The sequence below is a fragment of the Scyliorhinus torazame genome, chromosome 7, assembly GCF_047496885.1.
Source record: "Scyliorhinus torazame isolate Kashiwa2021f chromosome 7, sScyTor2.1, whole genome shotgun sequence".
Taxonomy (NCBI): Eukaryota; Metazoa; Chordata; class Chondrichthyes; order Carcharhiniformes; family Scyliorhinidae; genus Scyliorhinus; species Scyliorhinus torazame.
This window is the reverse complement of record NC_092713.1, coordinates 51,386,696-51,398,638: the sequence shown is the minus strand read 5'-3', so window position 1 is coordinate 51,398,638 and position 11,943 is coordinate 51,386,696.

The following is an 11,943-nucleotide window of genomic DNA, read 5'->3' as shown; positions in this document are numbered from 1 at the left end:
TATTTACACCACTGCATTGTAATTGCATGACTCAAATTATCTGTGGGTCACGGGTGCTTGGATTGACAGTGGTACTTTGCTTCTCTGGAAAGATTTTGAGTGCTCTAAATAGAACTTTCTGCATGCAGTGTTTGTGATTTCTCAATGGAATGACCTAGTTGTTTCATTATTACATCATTTTAAATTTGTAATTATATCCTTGGTGATATTAATGGACTAGAAGTATAAGCAATTACAAACCCAGGTGGGAGCAGAAAACCTACCTCTGACCTGCACGTTTCATTTCCATTTATTCTCCTCTTCGGCCCCCTGGCTCAAGGATGTCTCGTTTCAACTCTGTTTCGATAAGTTCAGCAATGGCTGATAAGTCTGATACGCCATCTGGAGACTGCCACACGTGGGGCAGGTGATCCTTGAAGAGCTGGGTGAATGGTTTGGTTGGAGTTTTGTGTTTGCCTCTGTGCATTCCCAACAAAGCCTCCTGTGTTCAGTGTCTTCCTAAATGGGCCATCTCCATTTTGGTCGATCAAGAGCCAGCGGGTCTTCCATGAGACTGGGTATGTTTGACCTTTCCAGGGATGTTCTGAGGACGTTCCAAAAACATGTTTCTGCTGCCTTCCCAGGAGCCTCTTGCAATGACCAAGTTCTGAGTGTAGCTTGTTAACTTGTTGGACTGCCTTGCTTGGCACTGGAGGATCTTGCGAAGGCACTGCTGAAGATACTTCTCTGGTGCTGTGAGGTGTCTGCTGTAGGTTAGTTCAAGTCTCCAAAGCATATAGGAGCGTAGGATTACTGCTCCCTGGTAAACCGTGGGCTGGATTTGTGTTTGTCGGCACAGTGCCGTTCACTGGCGGCAGGATTCCCTACTCCCGCCACTTGTCAATGGGATTTCCCATTGAAACTACCCCATGCCGCTGGGAAACCTGCAGGCAGGGGTGCACTGTCGAAAGGAGCAGGGAGCTCCTATGGCTGTAGAATTTCAGCCCTTATTTTCAGAATTGAGATCCCAATTAAGCAATATGCATATGAAGCACGGAGATGGTTTTGTGACAGGTTTGCGTCGTTGGCCAGTATGGGGATCGAACCCACGACCTTGGCATTATTAGCACCACGCTCACCATCTGTGCTAACTGGCTATCCAAGTAAGCAGGTACAAGGCATTCATCTTCTTTGAACCTGTTCCAACATTTCATTCATGGTGGATTAGTATCCCAACTTTGCCTGTCTGTATCAAATCCTTGTCTTAAATTTCAATTGACTCAAAATTCATAGCCTTACGGCACAAGGACTTCCATATTTCCATAATCATTTGTGTAGCACAGTGGTTTACCGGGCGATACAAGATCTCGTAGTTATAGGTGGAGAGCTCGATTCTCCACTGCAAGATTTTATCATTTTTGATCTTGCCCGCTGTGTGTTATTGAACATGAAGGCTACCGACCGTTGGTCTGTAAGGAGAGTGAATCTCTTAACGGCCAGGTAATGCCTCCAATGCCGCACAGCTTCAACGATAGCTTGGGCCTCCTTCTCGACGGATGAGTGTCGAATTCAGAGGCATGATATCCCGACATCGGAACCGCACCCGCTCGCCACCCGAAGCATCCGATGGCTACTCACTGCTCCAGGACCGGTCCTTCTCTGCAGGCATGCCCGACTCCACAAGGCGGACCCCTTGGTGGACAGGCTTCAGAGCGCCAGGGTCCCAGGTTCGCTTCCCGGCTTGGGTCGCTGTCTGTGCGGAGTCTGCACGTTCTCCCCGTGTCTGCCTGGGTTTCCTCCGGGTGCTCCGGTTTCCTCGAGTCCCGTAAAGACGTGCGTGTTAGGTGAATTGGACATTCTGAATTCTCCCTCTGTACCTGAACAGGCGCTGGAGTGTGGTGACTAGGGGCTTTTCACAGTAACTTCATTGCAGTGTTAATTTAAGCCTATTTGTGACAATAATAAAGATTATTGTTAAAAAAAGGGATTCCTGATTTTATTTCTGAAGGTTCCAGCTCTAATTTTTAGATATGTCCCCCAGTTTTGGATTTGCCCTGCCAGAGGAAGTACCGTGGGCGGATTCTCTGAGGCCACGCCATTATATCGCGCGACACCGTTCCGACGCCGTCTCGCCCTTCTCCCAACTGGTGCGAATGGCCCCCTCGGGTTCTGCGCCACGCCAGCAGGAGCATCGCCCGAGACACTCACAACTGCAATTCTCTGGTGCCCCCGCTATTCTCTGGCCCCGAGGGGCCGCTCCAACACGACAGGTTCCCGCCGGCGCCGTCCACACCTGGTCGCTGCCGACAGGAACTGTGCGGGAATGCTGGGGGGGACGGCCTGTGGGGGGGTTCCTTCACCAGGCGGGCCTCCGATGGGGTCTGACCCGCGATCGGGGCCTACCGACTGGCGGGCCGATCTCTAAAGGAGGACCTCCTATCCTCCTCCGCCCCGCAAAATCCATCTGCCATCTTCTTGCGGGGCGGCCTCGGGGAGGACGGCAATCGTTCATGCGCGGGTTGGCGCCAGGTTAATGTAAGTCACCCGGTAATGTACCGGGTGACTTCATTTACGCGATGCCGGCCGCGTCATTTACACGCCGCCGCTTTTTACGTGGCGCCAAGGCCCAGCGCGCGTAAAATTCGCGACCCCGCTCCTAGCCCCCCGTGGGCGGGAGAATAGGGGGCTGGGAGCGGGCTCTGACGCCGGAGTGAAACACTCCAGTTTTCACTCCAGCGTCGGGACTTTGTCTCCCTTTGGGAGAATCGTTCCCTAAAATCCTTTTTTTTAAAGAAGATATAAAAACTTCAATTAGATGCCCCTCAACCATCTAAACTCAAGGAAGTCTAACCCATGTTTAACAGCCCTTTTGAGTTCAAGTATCATTCTGGTAAATCTGTTACACACTCTCTCTATTGCCAATGTATTCTTCCTGAGATGCAGTGCATGGAACTGAACACAATACTTGGATGAAGTCTGACCTAAGGTTCTCAATAACTGAAGGATCACTTCCTCTTATATTCCAACCCTTTTGATATTGTTATGGGCCAGGGTTTAGAAAACGCCAAAGTATATCATGAAGTTCACCTACAACTGTTTATTAATTTTGGTTACGAGGAACACAAGGGCCTACTTTTCATGTGTTATTCAGCAGAGGCCTTAAGCACTTTTAATCAAAAACAAAGTTTATTCTACAAATTTGGTTAACATTTCTATAAACACACACAGTAAGCATTTTATCAACTACAAACATAAATACCCCACACAGTTACAGTACTCCTTATTAACCCTTAATAACTTCCCTTTCAACTGTTTCAATTTGATAACAACATCCACTAAACCAGGAAAACCCTTTTACCAAACCAGTGGGTTTGAATTCTTTCCAGGAAACAGTTATCACTTTTAAATTATCAAGTGATGTGGACACCTTTTAACATGCAGAGAGAGAGAGACCAAAGAAACCTTCTTTGTCTGAATCCAGCTTCAAACAGTCTAAACCGAAAGTAAATCTCAGAGCCACAGTCCGCCCCCAGCTCAAAACGAAAGTTAAAGCCAGAGCCACAGCCCAGCTCCACCCACACAATGACATCACTGAATCCATTTGATAAACACACATTTCTTAAAGGGACACTCTCATGACAAGATAAAGATCAATGTTCCATTAGCCTTTACCTCAAGAAGGACTTTATACCTGGAAATTGCATCTGTTTGCTTCTCTACAGTTTTAGTCCATGCCATTTTAAAAAGAAACCTGCGGCTGGATTCTCCATTTGCGAGACTATGGGCGGAATTCTCCGATCGCCAACGCCGAAATCGCGTTTGGCAATCAGCCGGAGAATCCACGTTTACGCTGGAATCGGGGGTGGTGCCATTTTTGTGATGCTCCACCACCTCTAAAACTCGGGAGTACGCCGCAAGCTGTGTGGATGGCCTCAGGACGTCACCTGAGGCCCTCCCCCGTTGCTCCGCTCCTTATGGGCTGAGTCACCGGCGGCATGGTGCGCATGTCCTCACAGTGTTCGGGGACCTCGCGTGACGGCTGTGGAAAGCGTCGCTGCAGTCGGGAGGGAGCCATTACACTGGTAGAGGATATTCTCCTGCCGGAGATGAATCACCTCTGATGTGCGGCCAGAGATGATTCACTATCCCTTGCCATGCAAATTTATTCATGGCGGGGATTGCAAGGGATTCCCTTATGAATCCTGCTATCGGGCAACCTGATAGCACGGTCTGGTGGCTGCCCCCACGGCAACGCAATTCCGCCCACCCCCCTCAACTAAATGCAATGTTTCTAAACATCAAACTATGATTGACAGATTTTGACCACATCAAAAGCAGTTAAGTTCTCTCACTTCCACCTTTTTTCTGCAGAAAGCACTAAACTCATAGAATCATAGAATTTACAGTGCAGAAGGAGGTCATTTGGCCCTTCGAGTCTGTACCGGTCCTTACAAAGCACCCTACTGATGCCCATGTATCTCCCCTATCCCGGGTAACCCCCACTTAACATGTTGTGGACACTAAGGGCAATTTAGCATGGCCCATCCACCTAACCCACACATCTTTGGAAGGTGGGAGGAAACCGGAGCACCCGGAGGAAACCCACGCAGACACTGGGAGAACGTGCAGACTCCGCACAGACAGTAGAGTCTGCTTCTGTCATTCAAAATACATTACCTTATCCTCACTCCTACCTCTCAACTTAATTAACCGTGCCCAGCTTCATCTCTAATTTCATGCATTCTAATTTTTCCAATCTTAATTTTATCAAATGCCTATTGGTAGTCCATATAATAATCTTCATTGGTGTCACAAGTAGGCTTACATTAACACTGCAATGTTATTAATTAATGCAATTAATTCAGAATGTCCAATTCACCTAACAAGCACGTCTTTCAGACTTGTAGGAGGAAACTGGAGCACCCGGAGGAAACCCATGCAGACACGGCGAGAGCGTACAGACTCCGCACAGTGTCCCAAACCGGGAATCAAACCCGGGTCTCTGGCGCTATGAAGCAACAGTGCTAACCACGGTGCTACCGTGCCCCTGATAACAGCATCCATAGATACATTCATATAGACAACATTCATTGAAAAGCCCCCTCCCCCTGTCACCTTGTCAATGGTCTTTTTCCCAAAAAAAGTCAACTACATTGATCAGACATAAGCCACCCTTGGTGAACCGATGATGACTGAGATTTCAATTGTCTGTTTGCCTTCCAGTTGAGCTTGTGCTTACTTGTGTCGAGATGTAAACCATAGTGTTGTCAGTTTCTACGCTAGGATAAAGGATTCTTTTCTTCTCAATGGATAATGATTAAACTGAATTTTTGCAAAGGTTTCACTTGTTTTCATCTAATTTTTAAATGCAACTTTTAACTCCACTCAATGGATATGTGAGTGAGCGAACTCTAGTAGCGATGCCACTGCAGCACCAAGAGAGATGACGAAGATACTTTTTGAAGGAAAGAAACCCTGCTTATTCTGACCCTGGACCCGACCCCCAAAGTTCTTGGTATGATCCGGAAAGGACCCAGTAACGTTTTTGTTTAAAGTAGACAAAGTTTGAGATGCATAAACACACGCTAAGAGGATAAAGCCTAGGATTGCAAGGGTTTTGTACAAACAAAAATAAATGTCACTATACAAGGTTAGAAATATAAAATAATATGGTACTACAGAACTTGAGTATTGTTGAGAAAAGAGACATTCTATCGAAGTTTTTCTTCTTGCACTCATCAGTATTTTGATGCAAACAGCTGAAGGGATATGCTGGTTGATATGATCGGCCACTTGTTAGGACATATGGCCACATACCTGGCATCGTACATGCACTGAGATTCATATACCAGAAATTCATTTGTATGATAGGCAGAATGTCTTTTTGGCTTCATGGCAGCATCCTGTTAGTGGAGAATACATACATCCGAATGATCAAACGGCACGCGCCTTCAGCTGTTTGCAATCGGCAAAGTACAGCCTGTGCGGTTTTTGTCTCCCTACGTAAGGAAGGGAGTGCAATGCATTCACCAGATTCATCCGGGAATGGCGGGATTGTCCTATGAGGAAAGATTGAGGAGATTGGGCCTGTAATCTCGAGAGTCTGGAAGAATGAGAGTTGCCCATTGAAATGTACAAATCTCTTACAGGACTCAACAGGGTAGATGCAGGAAGGTTGGAGGATTTAAAATAATGGAACACAGTATCAGAATAAGAGGTCGGCTATTTCGGACCAAGACGAGGAGGAATGTCTTCAGTCAGAAGGTAGTAAATCTTTGGAGATCTCTACACCAGAGGGTTGTGGAGGCTCAGTCATTAAATATGTTCAAAGCAGAAGTTGATAGATTTCTTTATACCATTGACATTAAGGGATTTGAGGATAGCGTAAGAAGATGGCTTTGAGGTAGAAATTCATTCTTGACCTAGTTCAATGGCAGCGCAGACTCAAGGTGCTGAGTGACCTACTCCTGCTCCTATGTATGTGCATGATTTGTGTCCCAATACCTGCAGCTATCAAAAAGCTGGGCCTTGTGAAATTCCACTCACAAAAATGGGGCAAGAGAAAAAGGTTATGAGCTGAATTGACAGTAAGTCTATGTTTTGACTTTATGCCTTTTGGTTTGGGGAAAATTAGATTATCCAGTGACGAATGAATTTGTATTTATATAGTGCCTTTCACATCCTAAAGAATTTATTTCACAGCCAATAAATTACTTTTGAAGAGCAATCACTATTGTTATACAAGTAAATGTCAGCCAGTTTTTCCACTGCAATGTCTCACAAAGAGCAAGTGATCAGATACTCTGCTGTTGGAAAGGGCAGGGTGTTGATTGTGGGATAAATGATGGCCAAGGAACTGGAATAACTTCTTGTCTCTTCTTTGGTTCTGTGGAATTTTTTATTTAGCCAGTATCAAAGCAGACAAGGCCTTGGATTAACACTTGACCTGAAAGCAGCAACATTCCCTCTTTACAGCACTGAAGAGACAGCTTGGATTATATCTTTAAATCTTGGAGTGACGCTTGTCACCACGATTTCAGTGGAAAGAGTGCCATTGAGGTGTTTTTGTGTATGTGAGGGCATGGTGATTACTCACAGGATCAAATAGCCTACACCAACACACTCCATCTAGACCCACACACATGAAGAATCCTCGCTTTATTTATCTCAATAGGACAGAAGAAAATAACATAAACAACAAATTTAAAAAAAAATTTTTTTACCCCCCCCACGGGTCTAACCCCCCCCCACGGGTCTAACCCCCCCCACGGGTCTAACCCCCCCCCCAGCGGGTCTAACCCCCCCCCCCACGGGTCTGCCCCCCCCACCCTAACCCCCCCACGGGTCTGACCCCCCCACCCTACCCCCCCCCCACGGGTCTGACCCCCCCCACCCTAACCCCCCCACGGGTCTGACCCCCCCTAACCCCCCCACGGGTCTGACCCCCCATGGGTCTGACCCCCCCCAACCCCCCCCCCACGGGTCTGACCCCCCCAACCCCCCCCCCCACGGGTCTGACCCCCCGACGAGTCTGACCACCCCCCCATCGCGGGTCTGAACCCCCCCCCATCGCGGGTCTGAACCCCCGCCCCCCCCCCATCGCGGGTCTGAACCACCCCCCCCATCGCGGGTCTGAACCCCCCCCCCCCATCGCGGGTCTGAACCCCCCCCTCGCGGGTCTGACCCCCCCCCCATCGCGGGTCTGAACCCCCCCCCCATCGCGGGTCTGAACCCCCCCCCCATCGCGGGTCTGAACCCCCCCCCCAATCGCGGGTCTGAACCCCCCCCCCCATCGCGGGTCTGAACCGCTCCCCCATCGCGGGTCTGAACCCCCCCCCCCCCCATCGCGGGTCTGACCCCCCCCCACGGGTCTGACCCCCCCCCACGGGTCTGACACCTCCCCCCTCATGGGTCTGACCCCTCCCCCCCCACGGGTCTGACCCCCCCCCCACGGGTCTGACCCCCCCCACGAGTCTGACCTCCCCCCACCCAACCCCCCCCTGGGTCTGACCCCCCCCCTGGGTCTGACCCCCCAACACGCCCCCCTGGGTCGGACCCCCCCTAACCCCCCCCGGGTCTGACCCCCCCCTAACCCCTCCAACCCCCCCTAACCCCCCCCCATGGGTCTGACCCCCCCCAACCCCTCTCTCCCACGGGTCTGACCCCCCCCTAACCTCCCCCCAACGGGTCTGACCCCCCCTACGGGTCTGACCCCCCCCCTAACCCCCCCCACGGGTCTGACCCCCCCCCTCACGGGTCTGACGAACCCCCCCACAGGTCTGACCCCCCCAACCCCCCCCCCCACGGGTCTGACCCCCCCCCACGGGTCTGACCCCCCCCCACGGGACTGACACCCCCCCCACGGGTCTGCCCGCCCCCCCCCACGGGTCTGACCCTCCCCCCCCACGGGTCTGACCCTCCCCCCCCCCCACGGGTCTGACCCCCCCCCCCACGGGTCTGACCCCCCCCACGGATCTGACCCCCAACACGGGTCTGACCCCCCCCCCCCACGGGTCTGACCCCCCCCCACGGATCTGACCCCCCCCCCCACGGGTCTGACCCCCCCCACGGGTCTGACCCCCACCTAACACCCCCCCCACGGGTCTGACCCCCCCCCACGGGTCTGACCCCCCCCCACGGGTCTGACCACCCCCCTAACCCCCCCCCCACGGGTCTGACCCCCCCCCCACGGGTCTGACCCCCTCCTAACCCCTCCCCCACGGGTCTGACCCCCCCCCACGGGTCTGACCTCCCCCACGGGTCTGACCCCCCCCCACAGGTCTGACCCCCCCTAACCCCCCCCACGGGTCTGACCACCCCCCTAACCCCCCCCCCCCCCCCCACGGGTCTGACCCCCCCCCACGGGTCTGACCACCCCCCAAACCCCCCCCCCACGGGTCTGACCCCCCCCTAACCCCCCCCAACGGGTCTGACCCCCCCCCAACTCCCCCCACGGGTCTGACCCCCTCCTAACCCCTCCCCCACGGGTCTGACCCCCCCTAACCCCCCCCCACGGGTCTGACCCCCCCCCACGGGTCTGACCCCCCCCACAGGTCTGACCCCCCCTAACCCCCCTCCCACGGGTCTGACCCCCCTCCTAACCCCCCCCATGGGTCTGACCCCCCCCAACCCCGCCCTCCTAACCCCCCCCCCACGGGTCTGACCCCCCAACCCCCCCCACGGGTCTGACCCCCCCCCCAAGGGTCTGACCCCCCCAACCCCCCCCACGGGTCGGACCCCCCCCTAACCCCCCCCCACGGGTCTGACCCCCCCTAACCCCCCCCCACGGGTCTGACACCCCCCCCAACCCACCCCCCACGGGTCTGACACCCCCCCTAACCCCCCCCCCCACGGGTCTGACACCCCCCCCTAACCCCCCCCTCCCCACGGGTCTGACACCCCCCCCGGGTCTGACCCTCCCTAACCCCCCCCACGGGTCTGACACCACCCCCCACGGGTCTGACCCCCCCAACCCCCCACCCAAGGGTCTGACCCCCCCCCATGGGTCTGACCCCCCCTAACCCCCCCCATGGGTCTGACCACCCCCCTAACCCCCCCCCACGGGTCTGCCCCCCCCTAACCCTACCCACGGGTCTGACCCCCCTCCCACGGATCTGCCCCACCCTCCCACGGGTCTGACACCCCCTCCCACGGGTCTGACCCCCCCCCCAAACCCCCACGGGTCTAACCCCCCCACCCACGGGTCTAACCCCCCCCCTAACCCCCCCCAAGGGTCTGACCCCCCCGTAACCCCCCCCCCACGGGTCTGACCCCCCCCCCACGGGTCTGACCCCCCCTAACCCCCCCCCACGGGTCTGACCCTCCCCAACCCCCCCCACGGGTCTGACCCCCCCTCCTAACACCCCCCCACGGTTCTGACCCCCCTCCTAACCCCCCCCCCATGGGTCTAACCCCCCCCTAACCCCCCCCACTAACCCCCCCCCACGGGTCTGACACCCCCCCCCTAACCCCCCCCCCACGGGTCTGACACCCCCCCCGGGTCTGACCCTCCCTAACCCCCCCCACGGGTCTGACACCACCCCCCACGGGTCTGACCCCCCCCAACCCCCCACCCACGGGTCTGACCCCCCCCATGGGTCTGACCCCCCCAACCCCCCCCACGGGTCTGACCACCCCCGTAACCCCCCCCACGGGTCTGCCCCCCCTAACCCTCCCCACGGGTCTGACCCCCCCCTCCCACGGGTCTGCCCCACCCTCCCACGGGTCTGACACCCCCTCCCACGGGCCTGACCCCCCCCAAACCCCCACGGGTCGAACCCCCCCACCCACGGGTCTAACCCCCCCCCTAACCCCCCCCAAGGGTCTGACCCCCCCGTAACCCCCCCCACGGGGACTTCCGGGTGCGGCTATGCAGAGCTAGGTCGCATATTCGGCAGCTCCTGCTTGGAACGGACTTTTGGGCTCTTTTACAGGGCCCCCACGGCATTTGTTTGACATTTCCCGGTGTGGGAAGAAGGCGGCAATATTCCCCCGACAGTGTCCCCCAGGAAGGGTATGTCTCTTGGTTGCCAGACACACGCAGAAACAGTGAAAGATTTGGCTGCAACTACAGGATAAACAGGGCCTCTTCCAGCATGCAGGCGGGGGAAGGGCAAGCTTAAAGCTGCAAGCTGACCTGAGGGCCTGTATCAAAGGTGAATTCTAGCAGCAGAGGGAACAACTGTGAAAAGACCTCATCAAGGCCACTGAAGGGACTTCCGGTTGCGGTGATGCCTAGCTAGCCGCACGCTTCGGCGGCTCCAGCTCCGACGGACCTTCGGGCTCTTTTAAGAGCCTCAACGGGGAATTTTTCGACGACGCAACCCGGTGTGGGGCGTGTGAGAAGGGAGTCCCCCCCAAACGAAGGAGGAAAAAACCGGCGGCGGCGGCTGCAGCGCGAGGAATCGTCGACCAAAGGGTCAGAAAGAGAGAAGTACAAGATGGCGGCGGAGAAAGCGCAGGCGACATGGGGGCCTGAGCATGAAATTGTGAGACGGTGCGTGGAGCTGCTGAAGAGGGAGGTGCTGACCCCGTTGCTACAGGCAATTGAGGGGCTCAAGGAGACATTAAAGACCCAGGAGACAGAGCTCCGTGTGGTGGAGCAGAAGGTGACAGATATTGAGGACGAGATCCTGGGCCTGGCGGTTAAGACACAGACGCACGAGGCACTTCATAAAAAGTGTACTGAAAGGATCGAAGCCCTAGAAAATGGAGCGCGAAGGAAGAACCTTCGGATACTGGGTCTCCCTGAGGGTGTGGAAGGAGTGGACTGTGGAGCGTACGCAAGTACGATGCTGAGCTCACTGATGGGTGCTGAGGCCCCTACGGGCCCCTTGGAGGTGGAGTGGGCAAATCGGATTCCGGCGAGAAGACCAAAAGCGGGAGAACCACCCAGGGCGATAATCGTGCGATTTTACCGCCTTAAGGATAGAGGAGAGGTCCTGAGATGGGCTAAAAAGGTGCGGAGTAGCAGATGGGAGAATGCAGTGGTACGGGTATACCAGGATTGGAGTGCGGAGGTGGCGAGAAGGAGGGCGAGCTTCAACCGAGCCAAAGAGGTGTTGCATAAAAGGAAGGTGAAGTTCGGGATGCTGCAGCCGGCAAGACTATGGGTCACGTATCAGGAGAGACACCATTATTTCGAGACGGCGGAGGAAGCATGGACCTTCATCAAAGAAGAGAAATTGGATCGGAACTGAGGGACTGATGCTGCAGGAAATGTTATTGTTAATGTTACGGTGGAAGTTAATTGAGAAGTAAACAGGGAAGGGGGGAGACATTGGGGAAATGTGGGCGCCGGTGAGGGGGGAAAGACGGGACATAGTTGGAGAATGGGGAAGGGGAGGGGGAGGGGAAAGGGAGCTGCGCCATAAGAGGCGGGTCAGGTAAAGGGATGTTCCCGCACCAGAAAGAATAAGGCGGGAAGACAGGCGCAAGGCGGATGGGAGTTCCCCACATGGGGGG